We start from the raw sequence: 19,873 nt of genomic DNA on the forward strand, positions 1-19,873 counted from the left end.
TGGATTGACAAATTAACTATCTTTATCTGTGTATGACCTGGATTGTTTATCGGACTTTGCTTTGTTTTTTCCTAAAAGTAAAAGAATATCACAACTCAATGTGTCTGTGTATTGACAGTACTTATTCACAATCACTCTCAGCCATTTTTTTATGTGCACACCCTTGCTACTCAAGGGTTACTCTGCGCATATTCCTCAACAGGTAGGTTGTAGCAGAAAAATGATAAAAGTCCTTAAACTGACATTTAGAAGTTTTACATCGCAGATAAGTTGCTCTACTACATATATACATTTCCAAAGACATATTAAATGTTCGAGTATCCTTATGAAGGCATTTGTAGCTCATACTTGATACCGATTAGTTTTCAGGTTCAGAGTTAACTAAATAAATGTTCCCAGAGGGATTAAGATGGATGTTAAAAATTATTTTTTTAACAAAAAAAAATCAACTGTCAAGATTTGCAGCTAAACAAACAAAGTTCTCAGTGACCCCTCCCAAGGATATTTGGTGAGGGAAGTAAATAGCTTCAGTGTTTGGGAATTGGGCTGGGTAATGGGAATGGGGTTGCCATTCAGAAGATTAAGATGGGCCAAAGCATCATGGAGATGACAGAAATGGGCAGATATGATGGGAAACAAGAAGTGGGCTGCAGTTACAGACTGCGCAATCATTGTTTTGTGATGGTTCTTCATACTCCTTGATCCCAGCCCTGGTGGCCTATCAGTGGCTCTTCAGTGGCCTGGATTCCTAGTGACTGCTACTGAATGCCAGTTTCATCTGTAATAATGCTCCTCCCATCTGTGATTTAATTATGGATGAAAGGACCATATCTGTAACCCTGAAAAATTAAGCAATGCCATGAATGTCTTATTCTAAGGTCTGTAAACTGTGAAGGTGCATGAGGAATAATAGGCTTTATCTGAACCCTGAAAAGACTGGGTGGCTTTGGTTTGTAGGAGTGGGGACACTGTTTCCAGGCCCGTGCCAGCTTTGGTGCTGGATGGCACTGCAATACCCACACAAACCCAGTGTGCAATCTGGGAGTCTTCTTAGATTCATACTCCTGCTCAGTGAGCAAATGGCAATAATGGCTAGGAGGGTCTTTGCACAGGTCCATCTTATATTGCCATTTGTACCCAAATCTGAATCTGCAGGCCTCGTTTACAGTCATTCACGCCTTAGTCTTCTCCAGGTTGTATTACTGCAATTTGTACACATGGACACGCTTATTAAAAAAAAAACTATTAAAAAAGTTCTAAATGCACTACATGCTCAGACTACTGTTGCTTTTAATGGACCACTTTATTTCATCTGACTTCCCTCATAAACCTGAGGTTATATCCTCTTAATTATTCCACTGTGAGAGGTAAATATTTTATGAACAGCTGTAATAAAATATTGATTATGATTTTGCCATTAATACATATTATTCTGTTTCCCTAGGTTCCAGTAAATTAGCTTAATCAATCGGTTATCTTTTTCAGAGGGATGAAGGAGAAATTCAACAGAATATATAAATTGTACAGTTTCTTCATCAGTTTTATTTCTATTAATTACAACCCATTGCTGGAATTGTTGAGCACTTTTCCTTGTCTCAGATGCTTGGAAAGAAGAAACTTGAATTTTTACCGCCTAAATCCTAACATAGTCTATCCTTTAAAAGTAAACTGGCTAACATATTTTAAAATGGGTAATACTTCTTTTTTATATATAATTCAGCTACTAGAATGAATACTTTGGTACAATTGGAACCAGATTTCCATTTCTACTATCATATACTGATTCTCAAAACTGCAATTCCTTGCTTTCCTTTAGTAAAAGGAATTTAGTATGGGATAAATAAACATATAGAATATGTTTAGGATATAGAACATTCTTAAAAACTGCCTCCTAAAATGTTAATTTCTAGAGGTAGGTAATAGCTAGCCTTGAACACTTCGGATTCAGGACTTCTTTATTACATCATGGTCCAAAACCATATTTTGTTATTTTTATTTGGAATAAGTATTTTACTTCCGTTTGAAACCCAATAAAGGGGTTTTTTTTGTTCCTTAAGCAAACAAACAAACCCACTGGTAAAATGGATATGTTTTCCTATTCTTAGGGCCCAGTTTAAGGAAGAAAGAACTCAGGAAGAGGTGGTGATCTGTCATTCCCTATCCATTATAGGTTTTCTTTGTTCAAGTTGAATTTGGGCTCTTAGAATTCCAATTCCCTACAGCCTTTTTCAATTTTAGAATTATCAGATCATCTTATGTTGAAGTTCTAGAATATAGAATGAAACAATCTCTTCTGATGATCTTCAACTGTATTTCATATTCAATTAATATTACTTGAAAGCAAAGACAGATATCAGGAGAAGAAAGAGGCGTTTAAGAGAAAAGATGCAGAGCAGGGTTGGATTTAGATGAAAAGAGGCCCTAGGCTATTCCACTTATGAGGCCCTTTCACCTATAGTGAAAGTGTAATTTTAATTTTGCTAACAATTTGAATGCAGGCCCCTCTTGATCTTGAGGCCCTAGGCTGAAGCCTAGTTAGCCTATAGGAAAATCCGGCCCTGATGCAGAGTCAAATAAATAAATATGGGGGAGGGCAACATTTGTGGAAATGCAAGGTGCGAGAAAATTTGAATATAGGTTTTATTGAAGGAAAATTACTTTGCCCTACATATTGAACTTGTACTGTAATTCATATTCTGTATGTAACAAATGACACCTGGCTATGTATAAGGACAACTAATAATAGGGAATTGATTTGAATCATTGACTTCAGTTCTCCTGTCAAGCAGTAAAGGTGATTGCTGGTTAACATCATACATTATAGGCCACAACCTCATAAGTACTTTAATTGTACTGTAATAACTATGAAATAGCTGTTAATATGTAATATTCTCTGACATGATTGGCCAAAGCCTAATTATTGCTCTGGCTGACTAAAGGTCCATATAAATGACATGTCAATTACTTTGAGCATATCTTTTGCTTCAAATCCAGCATTTTGCAGGTGACTGAGCAACCAGAAAAATTGCTGTTATGCAAAGTCCACAAGTAGAATTTCATCCTTGTGGTGCATTTGATTTCTTTTATTTGTACTTTACTACCTGATAATTTTATTAGGTAAATAATGCTCTAAAAATAGTGGAAAATATAATAACTAAGGCATCAAAGGAATTTTATAATTCTTTATTATTGTCCATAGGAAACTTTTCTAAAGGTTTTATGGATTGGGAAATAGGATGGAAATGCTTAAGATCACAAATCTCAGAAATTTTAAAAGATACAATTAAGCAATATATATGGCTAACAAACCATATAAAGTACAGTTCAATAAAATAACCTTCCTTTTTACAATCCTGCAATTCCTTAATTTGGGGTCGAGTGACGCTGACTGGATGGAGCTGAGTGTTTACTGGCCAGATGCCCTTCCTGATGCCACATGGAGTTTGTAGCAGATATTTTTTCTTTGTGCTCTAGGAAAGAAACATCTACCATTACCTAGGACTGAAAACTCTCAACTGTCCAAGTGGGGAATGAAGTCTTCACCACTAAGCCACCCTATAGAATACAGTTCAATGACTTGTTATAATCAGAGTAGAGTAGACTAGTGTTAGAGTAGACTAGTGTCCTAAAAAAGTATTCAAATTGGTGCAACAAAACACCTCAAAATATATGGCATATAGCAAACCAGATTATGAATAATTGTATTATATGTAAAACATGATTGAATTATTTACTGAGACAAACATGAGGAAAAGTGATCAGAGCAAACTAATCTAAAAGAAAACAGAGGACCTTATTTCCATAAATATAATATCATTATGATCTGTTCATAGTATCCTCCCCAACCATGAACTAAAAATACATTATTTTACAACATAGACCAGAAAGCATTGTGGATCTCTTAATTTTCTTCTGAACTTCAAACTCCTCTATTCAATTTAACCTTTTCTTCTTTCCTAAAGAAAGGGGAGGTCCAAGAGAACAGTTATAAATTGATCAAGGTTGGGAAGCTGGAAATTTCATAGATAAAAACCTAGAAAAAAAGCAAGCAGCTAGAAGCAAACATGAAAGTTGGAGAAGAACAGTGGATTCATTTTATTTGGATTAAAATCTGAATCTGGTAAGAACTGTTTATTGTGTGTGTCTTTTTAAAATATTATGTTAGTTTATGAGAATCGCGAGTATGAGTAGGCAGGCCATATAAATTTTTATTTTAAGGAAATAGTTTTATTGTTTGTATGTGAGGTTTTATATCTTGTAAGCTGCCTTGAGTCACCATCTGTGAATAGGCGGCAGTATAAATTTCCAAATAAATAAAATAAATAAATAAATATTGTTGTTATTTATCATAGTGGCAAAGTATCTCTTCATAGTTTGGTTTAATTAATTCTTAATTTTTAATTAATAATTAATTAACTCACTTCATTATTTCATGTTACATTTAACAAAATGTAACCTTAACATTGAAAACAACAAAATTTTAATTGATATAGTACACGGGTCAAACTCGTCCCGTCACGTTGCCATCATGTGACATATTGCAACATTTTTTTCTTTTCACAGAGCTGCACATGACACATCTGGCCCATGGGCTGCCGGTTTGACACCCCTGATATAATATATCAATATATTAATTCTCTTTTTAATTTAAAAGGTCATTCGACTCATATACATCTACTTTGCTAAATTCTACATGTGAATCATTTTAATCAGCATTAGCAGCTATTGTCTTCAGATAACTATTTTATTTTATATACTGTATATCTTTTTCTGCAATAGAATGAGGTTATTTTATTTTTCTATTATCAGACTCTTCTAATAAGTGATAATATCAAATAGTTTTGATCCTTTAAAAAGACAATGTTGGGAGAATTGTGTCATATTAATGCAAAGAGTATGATAAAATATTTTAAATCTAATCAAAAGTATAAATGATGTAAAACTTAAACATCATGCTTTTATAGAACTACTTGTCTTTAGAAACATGGAGCAGGGTGGGAATATTCAGAATCACTCAGAATTTTAACAGTTTTGTGGAATATGGGATGAGCTCAGAGGCCTGGGCAGATTGTTTTTCACTACAAATGAAAAAATAATCAAGCTTGTGATATTTTTAATCATATAAGCTTTTCTTTAAAATCATTTAAAGAAATGTTGCAAGTACCTAGATCAATTTTTCCACACTTACGTTGAAAGAACTTGGGAAATTATTCATACTTCTGCAGGCTCTACCATCCTATCATGAACCTTTACCAGCAAGTGAAAGAACAATGTATTTACTATCATGTGTGAATAGTGCACATCCACGCAAAGGGCAACATCAGTAAGTTCAGATCAGTTGATCTATTGATTGAATACTAGACAGTTGAGGGGGTGGTAATGCTACAAATTAATTTGTATACTTCTATTGCAGCCCTCAGCTAATATCTAAGTAAAGTGGGGAACTTTTACAGCCTCTGTATCAGATGGCAAACAAGCTTCAGCACATAAAACGTTTTTTTTTTACACATATGGAAAAATGTGGGATACTTTTTAAATCATGTAATCAGCATTTTAGCTCAGCCAATATATAAAACAGCTCTGTCCTCTTCCAGTTTCCTCATACAGCTTTAACTTTAATGAATTTGGTAAAATGATACATTAATTTATTGCTTCCTTTAGCATTTCCAGATTAACTGTTTTTCTGCCTGCCATATAAGGTTCTAACAAGGCAATATCTAAACAGCTGCAAGCATAACTGTTGTTACCTCAGATACTCTCATGATAGAGTTAATTGAGGATATTAAGTACACTCAACTGCCAATCTTTCATGATTAGCGTCATACTGATGTTTCTTTGGTCCACTTCTCCTTCTGGTCATCTACCTAAACTAGATACATTCAATCAAAGTTTGTCTTTCTTCATTCTTTCGTGATTTTCTTCTTCATTCTTTAACTCCTCACTAATGCACCCTGGAATAGGATGTCTTCAATAGTCAGTGCTATCTAAATCCATTTTGGTTCATTAGCCATCTTTTTCCAACTCTTAATTCCTGTGTGGTTATTATCCTTTTTTAACTTCATGTCTTTCTGTTTGTGAGAAACTTTCTACAGTATATATAAACTTATCTATTTCATACCATTATTTCTTAGGACTACATTTATAAACTCCAGGAACATCTTTCTGTCTGGAAGATCACATGTCAGATTGGCAGTTGGTAATTATCTTGTTACCTAAAACCGACAATGAATTCATTGTGGGTCTGACATGCGAACATTTTAGTTCTAATATAGCACAAATGTAAGGTGCTGATATGCATACTAGATTAAACTTTAAAAAGACTTTTTGAATATGAAGTTGGTTGGGTCACATATAACCTGATACTGTGTAGATACTCTACCAAGAACTAAGCCCTACTGAATTCAAAGGAATTACATGTAGCAACATTACTTCATTTTTAGAGCCCCAATATGGTTTACTTCTTGAAACCCTTCAATAATTTGATTAGGAAATTAATGAGAAAAAGTAAAAACAAATATACATAATTGTGACCGTTGAAAGAATATTATATTCTGATTTTCTAAATATATTGTTATCCTGACTGACCTTTGATTCTTGTCTCTTTAGGTCAGTATCCACATTATAAGAATGTAATAATATGACTGATAAGAAACATAATACGAAAATTGTACCTTATTGCAAGTAAAGTAGTTTTCACTTTCAATTTGATTTAACGTTATCAGCCGCTGTGATAATTTATCATCCTTTTTACTAATTCACTTGTCTCTGTAAGGACAAAGTTATAAAGAAAATGAAATAATCTTAATATGTAGTAATAATATACTATTTTAAAAAAAACAAGTGTTGATGTTAATTAAAGTAAAAATGACACAGTCAAAAAATTGGAAGTGTATGTTTATATTATTGTTTAATAAATAGTTTTATTAAAAAATAAAAGTGCAATAAAAGTAATACAAACTAGTAAAAAAAGGTGCAGAAAAAAAGGAAAAGAGAAAATAAAAAAGATTATTCACATTATTTTATTATAAAAAAAAAGATTATCACTCTCTAGGTTGTGTATATTATATAACTTTTAGCATTCAATTTTAATAATCCTTGCCTCTTTTAAAAATTATATACTATTTTTTATAGTTTAATGTTTCATTTTTATACCACCCAGAGTCCCTCTGTGAGGTAAATGTGCAGTTTCAAAAATAATAACTATAAATAAATAAATGATAGATTTGTAAATTTCCCTTTCATTTTGAAAGCACCTCACTTTTGAAAGGATTGCTCACTGATAGCTATATCACTAATTTCTTTACCTGCTCAAACATTGATGGAAACCTGTTCTGACTGCTGATTGCTTTCCCAGGTACTAAGCACAATGTAGAAAAAAAAGAAAGTGGAAATATGTCTAATTGGACAGTTAGAATACCTGGCAATTGTAATCTAATCTAAACTAAACTAATAACACCCATGCTGTGCTCAGTATATGACAAAGTGAATGGCATTAAAAAGAGATACATGGTAGAGCTGAGGAATCCAAATACAGTATAGTGATAAAACACCACAGCAACTTCTTCAATATATTACAAAGTGGCCACCCTAGTATGGATAAGGGAATAGGTGAATTTAAGAAATAAAACAATCTTAACCCTGGAAGGACACGACCTACAAAAGGGTGGCACGCCTTCCTGTGAGATAAAAAGAAAAAGACCAAAACGTATTTTCATAGACATAAGATAAGAGAAGCACTAATACAAGTATGGGAGGAAATTAGAAGAAAATAATATATGAAAATCCCGAACAATGGAAGCCATGATATACCCAAATACATTAGAGATCAATAAAATGATTAGTTATAAAGAGCTCCTAGACAATCAAGGAAATCTCAAAAGTAACCAATTCCTAGGCGAGCAGGGAATACATATTGACTGCTGGCCATATTTGCAGATCCAATCCAGATACAAAAAAAGATATAGAAGAATTTGGTATTGAGGTGGAAACAAATCGATTAGATAAATTACTGATAGGTCCAGAAAAAAAAATATTATCCAGACTATACAACTATCTACTAGAGTTTGACAGGGCGGAAGAGATAGTAAAAGAGCCAATGATAGCATGGGCCAAAAATATTGGACATAATATAAATTTGGATGAATGGGAAATGATCTGGAATAGAAACTATAAACTAACAAAAGCAGCAACATATAAAGAAAACCAATATAAAATGTTATACAGATGGCACCTAGCACCTGCGAGATTAGCAAAAATCTACCCAAATGTAAGCCCCAAATGTTGGAAGTGTGGATACCACCAAGATACCTTCTTTCATATGTGATGGTCCTGTCCTGAAGCGAAGAGGTATTGGAGAAAAATATAAAATTGGCTACAAGAATCAACAAATGAAAAAATTGAATTGATATCTGAAACATTTCTCCTGGGAATACTAAAGACTAAAAATGGGGAAAAAAGAAGATATTTAATTATACATATACTCACTGCAGCAAGAATAGCATATGCGCAATATTGGAAAGGAAAAGACACACCACCAGAGGAACTTATTATTCAGAAAGTTTTAGAATGTGCCGAAATGAACAAATTAACGTTAGAATTAAATGAAAAAGAGGATTCTGAATACTATATGGTGTGGGATGACTGGTACAGGTGGATTGATAACCGAATAAAAAATAGATGAAAATTAATATAAATTTTAAGATATATATATATGTGTGTGTATGTGTGTGTGTGTGTGTGTGTGTGTGTGTGTGTGTGTGTGTGTCTTTGGTTATTCGGGTTTTCTCCCACGTAGAATTGGAAGTGTCTTGGCAACGTTTCGACGAAGTCTCATTCGTCATCTTCAGGCTGGTGTTTTCGGCTTCGTGCTTCTAGGAGCAATATGTATGTATGTATGTATGTATGTATGTATGTATGTATGTATGTACCTGGAACTATGAAACATAAAGGAAGAATTGATCTAACCTGTGTGGAAAAGTAACACTGTCTGACTGATTGTATTGTATTATAATAAATTTAAATTTAAAAAAAACAAAAACACCACAGCAACTTCTTTTAAGTATTGGTCATTCACATAGTCTCCCGTCTGACCTTATCCAAAAGACCAACCTTTCTTCTTCCTGAATAAACTCTATCCTGGTGTTTAAATATTTATGAGATTAAATGAAAAATGCAAAATTAAAGATTAATTGTCTGTGTGGGTTAGGGTTCTGTGTATGATTATCAAAACAGATAGATATGTATCAAAATATTTTATCTTGCAACATAAGTAATTATGTAGGAAATCAAGGCTCTTTGATTAAAATAAACAATGCTGACTCAGATAAATTTCTGAAACATTGTAGGAAAAGACATCTTAATAATTATAGTATTATTACTATACACATAAAATCTAATTAATTAATCTGCACCTAATTTATTTGGTTAATCTTTAAAAGAAATTAATTTTAGCTTTTAATAGGACAAAATACATCTTAACAGTCTTTCTAAGTATTGGAAGTTATTATCTTTGTGTGAATTCAATTATACAACAATAAATTCTGCTTTCTCACATTTGTGTACTATTCTTGCCAAATCACCTTTCTTATGGCTCTTGCATAATTTTCAAATGGTTAAAGCCTTTGAAGGCCACTATACTTCAAAGAACCCAGGAAAAGTTAGGAATCACTTGCGGGGCAAAACACTAAGTACACTGAATAACAACATGAAGTATGCAAAAGTATCTAAGATTATTATCCTGGTCCTGAAGCTTTATCAAGGATAAGTCACACTTGTTCATCAACTTGCTGGCATATTAAAATAATATCAAAAAATCTATAAAATTCACATAGTCTTTAGAAATAGCAGTACAAAATTCCTTGTAAATAAATGGAAAAAAAAACATTTTAAAATATATAGATTGGTCTGTTAAAACATGGATCCCTTGGGTCAGTTTGGCAACTTAGGCTTTATAGCTAACTATGGAAATGAAACATAGGTACTTATCCTAGTATGGGTATGAAGGAACAAACTGTTTTTTTTAAGTATGTGAAACTAAACTGAAAGCTGAATATCACTCAAAAATAACAAAGAAATTAAATCTATAAAGTAATCAAAGTAATGCTAAGGTTTGGTCAGAAAATATACAGGTCAGTTCTTGAAGATCTTGACCAAGAAAATGGACCAATCAAAACGCAGGATGCTGGTTTGGAAGTTGCATGATATTCTTGTTAATAAACTGGAAAGATTTTATATAGTCTGTCTGTCTGTCTGTCTGTCTGTCTGTCTGTCTGTCTGTCTGTCTGTTGCTTTTTTTCCATACTAGGCTTGAGGAAAAGAGAAATAGCTGGGAAGTTCTTTATTTCAGAATTAACCAATCTGAGAGAGAACAGTGTTCCATGTGCAAATGATGTGAGATAGCTCATTCATAAATACATTTTTACCTGTCTTGTCTCATTCTCATTGTGGCTTAGCTACCCAACATGTGATGTAAATATGAGCAATTAATTAATTAAGATTAATTAAGATGAATATGGAACAATTATCTTTGAAAATTAAATTTTGGGTCATGTTCTATATTTGACACTAACTAACTTGTTTATACATGGGTAAAACATGGGTTCTCATACACATACACACATAGACATACACAAACACTATACTAATAAAAAGTGTTGTTTCATATTTATCAATGCTACTGAGAAAATTTGGGGATGCTATCATTTAAATAAAATCTTTCTGAAGTGTATCACACCAATATATCTGTAGTGTTTTCCCTTAGCTGCCACTAGGCTCCCTCTGATTTGTTGAAAGGGGTGGGGGAATATTTTTCCTGGCTGAAAATATTTTATAGGCTGGCAAGTCTTATTCACTTGAGAGCCAGAACATTTACAACTTGTTTTCAACATTTCAACCTGAACTAAAAAAAATAAAATAAATAACAAGTTTCCCAAGTGACATTAATAATAATAAAAAACAACAACCACTCAGCACTGCTATCCTAACAAAGCCTGTTAAATATTTCAGTTGTACCTTTACTTAATTAGTACCACCAATCACTGGAGGTATTTTGTATATTAAGACAAAGGTGTTTGTGCTTATAGCAGTTGTTGAGATTAACTCTATTCTAAAAATAGTGTGATGTATCAGGAATTAGGAATCACTCTAAACTCTTAATAGAAAGAATTAGGATGTAAATAAATGAAAGCAATTTGAACTTATGGGAGGAGATAATGCAAGGAAATAAAGGTATAAATTTAAAAATGAAGAAAGAGCTAAATGGTTGTCAGAAATTGATGTCACCTGGATTTTTATGGATGAATATAAAAATACAAATCTATAGGGACATTTTAAAAAGTTAAATATTATTTTCTAGTGAATGGTAGTAATGGAGGAGCTGAGATAAGTATGAGGAAACATTGTTTAACTCTTAGTTGTCATTAGAAACTATTTGAACTCATGAATGGATGGGTAGGGATAAGATGAAAAAAAAGTCCTTTGGCTATTTAGAGTCTATAGAACAAATGAAAAAGGTAACTGGTGAATATAAATATTAAACCATAACAATTTGAGTGCTTACAAGACAGATAATTAGTAATGGATACTATGGTGATAAGAGATTCTAAATGTGGGTACAGCAATTTTTTGGTATTACTAAGAACAATTATCAACAAAAATGTAAATAAAACAGGTATGAAATAAAAGGAAAGGAGTAAAAGAAAGGAGAATTAAAGTATTATTATTCAAGTCTTAGAAACATAATTAAAGATAGAAAATTATAAACCAAATAGTTCAGGGGCTGTTCACAATCTTACCATTGGCCAAAAGTCATTGAAAAAAAATCATTTTCTAAAAAGGGAGAAGTATTGGTGCCAGAAACACCTCCAGGGCGAAGGTTTTCCAAACAGTGGTGTTATTATTGAGAAGGGCTGACATCTAGTTCATCTTTCCTGCATTCTCCAAAGACCCCATTTGGCTGTTCATGCTGAATGGTCAGAATCAAATTTACCAAGATAGTCTGTGAATAGAAAATATGAAACAATCTTAGAAGATAGATCAACTCCCAACTTGCCCACACACAGGCAGAAAGGAGAGGAAATGGATATGAAAAAGAGTATGTACACAATGCTTGATATAAGGTGAAAAGGATTATATTGCAGAGTGCCACTGTGGTTAGTGGAGTCATGCTAATGGAAAATATGAAACTAAATATATGGCAGTATTATGAAATGAAAAAGCTGTGGAAGAGAAAAAATTCAGGAAGCAACAATAAAAGGAAGATATTGTATAATATGTACGTACAGAAAAGGGTAATTACAAAGATTGCAGTCAAAGAGAACAAGATATGGTTAAGATTAAAAGAGGCAAGAAAATTACAGAGTGATGTTGCTGGAAATAAAACTTGTTGAAAGTGGATAAAGAGGACCAGACATAAGAGCTTTTAGCAATGTGAATGAAATTAAGAATAAAATGATAAAATGATAGGGGATAGAAGTGGACTGAGGGAATTCTTCAAGAAGCATTTTAGTTATGTGTAAGAAAATAACAGTTATATGCCAAAGGGTGGAAACAAGAACTATAAATATTAGTCTCCAAGAAAGAAAATGAAAAGAAGGCATATCTGTGGTGAGAATGTTGATAAATGGTAACTTTTCAGGTGGAGATAGTATAATTAGGAAATGGAAGATATGGCTATTTGTTTGTTTTTTACTTAATGCACCGTAAACCCAATTGTGCCTGACATTGTTACTGCATCTTTATTTACAGACTGAATACAACATCTGTGGGGTGGTCAGTTTCTTAAATCTGCTTCAGAAAGTGTCTGGCAGGATTTAAAAATTTGAAGAGGTGATAGCAAAATTAGGGAGTGCCTTGTGACTTTATACCAGAGAAGGAGTTGTAAGACCATCTTTTGCTGTTCATCAAGTCACCAAGAAGTCTGTGTATTTGAAAAGTGACGTTTGTTATACATTTGTTGCTGAGAGAAAATGTATGTTAAAATGAATTGGCTAGAATTATGGAATATTTTGTGAAATGAGGTTAAAAGTTAATGGCTAACTGTGGGAAAAACAATATATGATTAATGTAAAGTATGTCTGACAAAAAACAGAGCATCTAATGAAATCTTCCATACTGAAGAATAAGTCTGATATATTTTTGGTACTTTAATATATTAAAAATGTAAGGAATGTACATGAAGATAGTAGAGATGCATTGATTTGGTATGTAAATGTACACGTGCTTAGTTTTTTGATGCAGATTGCTCTGCAGTGAGATATAAGGAACTGAAAATATCAGAGACCAAGGTAATTGTATTTTACAGCATGAAGAGTATAATTGTTAGTTATACAAGAATAAATAGTGGCAAAACAGACCAAGTAGATAGAATGCTTACTAAAGATAAGAATATTACAGAGAAAAGTGCATGATGTACAATTGATGATTAAAAGATAGTAAATAGAATGTGGTCTGTTGTAAAAAAAAAAAGGCTTTAGACACAACTGAACTTTTTCTACCTACTTAGTATGAAAGTGAAATTTGAGCATGACAGAAAAAAAAAACTAAACGTAACTTGAATAAAGCGTAAAATAGGTACTCCAAATATGTGTTTGATTTAAAAAAAAAAGGATCAGAGTGCTAAATAAGTAAAGGCTGAATATAAAAGTGAGTGGATGGTTTAAAAGAAGTAGTTTGGTTATGCAGAGAGGCTGAATTAGAGTCAAAATGAAAGGAGAAGGAATGAATCAAGAGGGAAGAGAAGAGTAATAAAGTTTTAGTTGCATGGAGTTAACAAGGTCCTGAAAAATAGAGAGGTCAGAAGTTAAAAAAATTAAATGAATAAAGCTGCATACAGACATGATGGAGAGGTGCAAAGGGTTTGTGAAGGAAAAAAAATATAGAGACATATAATAAATGATATTGTTGCAGTTTAGGTTATGTTTCCTTTATATTATGTCTTGAATTGCTTTTGCATACTATTTCTTAGTTGTTTTCTACACTCTATTATTTCTTACTCCAAAAGACAATAACAGGATGAATATGTACAGTATATATAAATACAAGCATGCATGACTGGTATTTCACATACTATGTGTTTTATTAACTTTAATTTATTGTATTGCCTTTTTTCCGGAATGCTGTTTAATTATGCATGTCCACTGGTTAATTCACACTTAAAATCTGTGTGTATTTGTTTCTATCTGATATGAATTTCTCTTTCACTCTTTCACGTTTTTAGATAAATAGATATGAGAGAGAGAGAGAGGGACATAGATTTAAATTAAGGAACATTTGCTCAGGCAATTTGATGAGATGATGACCCTCTTCAAGTTGATTTTTCATGCTTGCTCAATGCTTTTTACTAGCCCCCAAAATGTGTAAGAACAGCTCACAGAACAAATTGACAGGAAAATGGAAACAATATATGTTGCTAAGCAAGTACGGATTCATGGTTACCAGCCCTAACACATGGAAAGCTTGTTATAAAGGACCAACTTTAATCATTTCTGACAGATTCTTTCCACCTCCCTTATCAGCCTATCTAGTGGGAGGATGGAAGTGCTTTCCTCCGATTGTTAGTCAGAATGATGGAAGGTTGAATTATTTATCATATTTGCCGATGGCTCTCTAATCCTTATTTGTAAGCCTTTATTAGTGAAGTCTGACAGAAAAGTGCTGAGTTTCCCACATGGCTCCTCTATTAAAAACACAGGTGATTGCTTGTGAAGTTCACCAGGTGCTTAAACACTAGGTAGGTAATAAGCTAGATAAGGTAGGTAAAGTCAGGAGCATTTGCCAAAAAGGGAAGCAGGAATGTTTTCAGAATAATTCGAGCTTTTTAACTTTTATTGACAAAACTGTAAAAAGAGGCATCCTAATTTTTTCCTATCATTAACATGGCATATGCTGTGCAATTTTCATTACCAGCTGAATAGGTTTACTATGCAGGGGTTATCCTATAAATGCAAAACACATGGTTCTGCACTCTATTTCTATATCTATTTCTGTACAAAAATCCAACCTCCTCAAATTCTCTCACACACCAATGTGTTCAGAAATAGAATCTGAGAGAGGTTATGCAGGTGGAAGGAAGGTAATATTTTTAATGGCTAGTTAGAGAAGTACAGTCTAAAAAAAAAAAGGAGAGGCTATATCAGAGAAGCACTTCACTTCACTACTTCAAAATCACTGCTGGTCATTCTTTCTTCTCTATGGTGCTGATGGGAGCAGATTTGATCTTTAATAGCTGAGAGTTCCAGAAGTAGAGAGCAGTTCAACAATCATCTCACTGATGTCCTTAAATGCACTCTTATAATTTCCTCTTCATTAAAAAAAATTTCTGTGGAAAAAATAAAAGAACTACACTTTTATAATTAAAAAAGAATTAAATGGAAGGGTGGCGGGATGCAAACCAAAAGGTTTTTTTGGGGATTGTACTTATTTACAGTTCCTTGGGGTGCCTTGCAGGCTGTCACAGAAGATTAAAATAATGAGGCTCTAACGTTACTTAGAAGTGAGACCAGCTTTTATCAAAAGTGACAAAGGCCAAGTGGAGCAGCAGAGAAAATTACAGATCAGGACCGGGTATGTGTGGGAGACAGGGCTAGATCAGGGCTAGCAGATCAGGGCTGCCAAATTCCAGAAGATGACTAGATGGCAACAAGAAGACTACAAAACTCTAATACCTGCTGCCGTTTACCAGTCTTCTGGAATTCAGCAATCCAGGTCAGGAACAGTAACAGTAACAGAGTTGGAAGGGACCTTGGAGGTCATCTAGTCTCCTGTACTAGGGATTCGAACCGCAGAACTGCCGACCTTTCTGATTGACCAGCTCAGTGTCTTAGCCACTGAGCCACCATAGGCTAGAGCAGATTTGCTTTTCTATTCCATAGCAGTTTAAAACTGCTCATGACTACTACCAGGGCAACTTTGGGAATAAGCTAGGCCCCTCCAAGGCAGCATTTTGTAACAATGCTTATATTCTCAAAATGACAAAAGTGTTCATTGATACACAAAAGGGATCTGTTAGTCAGAGTCTTTAGTTGGGAAATGGCATTTGGAGAGTAAAGTTTAGACTGCAACTTCTTCATTCCTTCTTCACTGATGCACTGAGCTTGATGATTGTAACTGGTATGGCACAATTGTTTGTACTTGTAGTTTCATATGTTCTATTATTCACTGTATTTTTATATAAAGAAAAACAATTTATTTTACCTATAAAGTAGACCTTGGAACGGATCTGATAGAAGACAAGTCAACAGGTTCACCTAGGACAGTGTTTCTCAACCTTGGCAACTTGAAGATGAGTGGACTTCAACTCCCAGAATTCTGGGAGTTGAAGTCCATTCATCTTCAAGTTGCCAAGGCTGAAAAACACTGACCTAGGAAAAAGAGAAAACAGGAATCCATCTACTAATACTACTAATTACATAATTAATTTTGAACATATTGTTAAGCAAGGATATACATATGGTGTTCACATGATCTAAGTTTTGAGTTCCATGTGTTGTTTGGCAGCCCTATTCAGATTCTTAATATTTGCAATATGAGCCTTGAGAGTTGGTCGCACTGACAGTGACATTATATGCATGCTTAGTCAGAGACCTGCTCGAATGTATTTAATAGGAATGAATTCCAAGTAAAAAATGGATATGATTGCAGTCCTATTTCCAAACAGAGTGGTAAAATTAAAGACATTATAATGGTAAAAATAAAATTAAACATTATTTACATATTTACATATTTTATGACTGCAAAATATTTTTGGGTGGTTTCTGCACTTAAAAAGTATGATCCTTGGTAGTATCTCAGCTTGGTTGTTTCCTTGCATACTGTATGTTTCATTACCAAGCTAGATAATATCATCAGTGCAGTAGTGTGATGACCCGGGCCACGGCACAGAGCTCACACAGGCAGCTGGAAGTTCAAACCGCCCCTTTATTGCTCCAAATTTCCTCAAACACTCCCACGTTTCTGGTAAGTCCCAGAGCAAAGTGATGACAAACCCCCCCCACACACCTCAAGCAGCCTCTGGCTACAAATAGTCTAGCTCAGCACTGTCTACACCAAGGCTGCACAGTAATAAATCCATCAGGGCAAATCAAGGAGTTCAGGAAGCAAAGGATCCAGTTAATTAGTCCAGAAAGTCAGAGAGAATGCAAGGACTCTTGGAAAGTTCAAGAAAGTTCAAACGTCAGCACTTAACACTTCAGGAACTCACCATTTGACAAATGCCCCTTCCCACAGTGTCTCCTTAAGTCTCATTCCCCAGGTGTGTCTTGTGAAGATGGACGGGCCACTCTTCTCTCGAGTAGCCTGCTCAGTCTGTGCTGTTCTCGCCTTCTGTCCACTCTCCGTGCTGTCAAATCAGGAGGAGGTGGTCCTTGCTCCTCACCTGAACTCTGCCTCTCATGTTCATTCTGCCTCTGTCCTTCCCTGTCTACAAGCTGTTCTAATTCTGAAAGGCCCTGGCCTTCCCCATTTTCCTCCGATGCCAACAAAGCTGCCCCCTCAATCTCTATCAGTTCAAGTTCCAGCTCATCTTCCCCTGCAGATTTAGGCTCCAACGGGGGGGCATGACAAGTAGTTTGATAATTAAACAAGGCCCACTTCCTTTCCAGATATATATTTCTTCTGCATAGGTTTATAAAGCTTGTCAATGAATGTAATGTTGAAGACCTACATACATTGAAAATAGCTACATTAATAAAAAATCAAATTATTGACATGATAAATGCCTTAAGCAAGTTCAAGGTTGATATTATAGAAGTTATTCTTTACTAAAGAATTTCATTCTCACAAAAGCAATTTTTCTAAAAATATTTCTCTACTTTTTTTCTATATCACTTGTAAATCAGGATAGACTTTTTCATAATTTATTTAGTATGCACACCTTCTATAAAATTTCTCTGATTTGGGTACATATTTTTTCAGAGAAGATCTTGAAAGAAAAACAAGTATTTTTCTTTTAATGTGTTATGAAATTCCCCAATTTAAATAATTTATTTCAGAAGTCTAGGTTGCATATGCAGAGGATTTCTAAAATGTGCTCTTTTCCTCTTCAATTAATCCACTGAACAATTTTTTTTCAGAATTAAAATAGAACTCTTCAGAGTTAATAGAGTAAATGGCAAAGACAAGTCAGCCAAAGATCATATCTTTGGCTCTGTGGAATAGTTTATTCTGATCTATAGAAGAACAAATGTGAAATAGGTTCTGTTTAAAGATGCCCACACCATACTTAAATTGTTATAGGCATGAATTGTAGAGAACTGGCATTTAATTATACAACTTAAGAAGCCCATTAAGCCTGGTAATAGTCAGCCAGTAAGAAGGAAATTTAATTTTTGAGCTTTCAAAGAATATCCCATCTTATTGCCCCACTTTCTGCAGTACAAAGACATCTCAATAATAATTTTTAAGGGACATGTCATCATGTTGCCACTTCTGTCTCATCCCTTGCAGGCTCAAGGCATCTTGTTCTTCCACTGTAGAAGTGATATTTTTCTCCTCTTCCAGCACAATTTTTATTGCACAGACAATTTACAATTCCTTTTTAATGATATATCCAATGAAGTCTTTAAAGCTGGGATCCCACTGAACTTGTTTTTTGCTGTGAAATTTCCCTCCTTCTTGACATCAAGCACTGCTTTCTATGTCCATTTTGACTAGGGCCTCAAAAAAAAAAAATCAGGCAGAGACTTTATACAAAAAATGACCCATCTGCTGGATATATTTTTGGTTGTTTTTAACATAAAATGATTAATTTATAGGAAGTTGTATCTACTCTGTTTTGTCATAGGGTTATTCATCTCCCAGAAGATATTTCCTTTTCTGAAAATCAAAGTTTCTGGCAGATTGAGCAGCAGACTCACCTCATACTTCTTTAATTATTGATGGTGATCCACCATTCAAGCTACTCATATTCTACTTTCTCCCTGTATCATTGTGGTTATGGATGTTGCTGTAGCTGCGACCAGCTGTCCTTGCTCACTATTCATCCTGGATCCCAAAGTCCAGTTTTATGTGAATGCTACTGAGGCAAAATAGTAAAGATAATGTGTGTGGCATGGTTGACTAGAAATAGCCTTTTATGTAAACTGATAAGAAATATACATGGTTGGAATTCTTTTACCCTGGCCAAGTTTCCATTCTTGCAGGTATTGGATAGTGGATAGTACTACTTTGATGAACTGTAAAAAATATCAGCCTTCATTCTTATAGACCAGCCTACAATGTCAGCTTTAAAATAAGCCCAGTTGACAATAATCCTATATGATGTTTGTTTTAAGTTTTACTTTTTTTATAGTCAAAGACAAAAATGATACTAACAACATCATTGCAAAATGATATTGTTGCAAAATGAAAATTGAAACTACTTACAAAAATGGAAATGGAAAAATTAGAATCCCAACTGATTCCCCCCACCCCACCCCAGTGCATTTAATCCCATACATGCAGTTGTCTTGCAAAGCTACTGTTTGGGTCATTTTTCCAATGAATTGGCCAGGATTAAGATTGGAAAGTTTTCCCAAAGGTATTAGACCCATAATGGTCATCCATGCTTTAAGATATTACAGATAGTCCTTGATTTACAACAGTTCATTTAGTGACCATTCAAAGTTACAATGGCACTGAAAAAAGTCACTTATGACCATTTTTCACCCTTGTGACCATTGCAGCATCCCCATGGTCACATGATCAAAACTGAGAAGCTTGGCAACTGGTTCACCCACATTGGTTTGAACAGAAGATTTGTTCAAAAACGCATTGTTCAAAAGCCATAATATATATGATCCCCAGGGGTCATTTCTTTTAAATAAAGTTAAATACAATTTACAAGTATTAAACAATGCCAGCACCTCAGTATCCTTCAGGATGAAAACAAATACAGTAG

The 19,873-nt window shown here is 34.0% G+C and overlaps 1 pseudogene; it reads right to left on the bottom strand.

Annotated features, from left to right (window-relative positions):
- The window catches only part of LOC148113112 (uncharacterized), a 65,737-nt pseudogene extending 46,881 nt beyond the window's left edge, over positions 1–18,856 (bottom strand).
- Between the last annotated feature and the right edge of the window lie 1,017 nt (positions 18,857–19,873).

The sequence above is a fragment of the Pantherophis guttatus genome, chromosome 6 (assembly GCF_059756535.1).
Source record: "Pantherophis guttatus breed Tessera chromosome 6, ASM5975653v1, whole genome shotgun sequence".
Taxonomy (NCBI): domain Eukaryota; kingdom Metazoa; phylum Chordata; class Lepidosauria; order Squamata; family Colubridae; genus Pantherophis; species Pantherophis guttatus.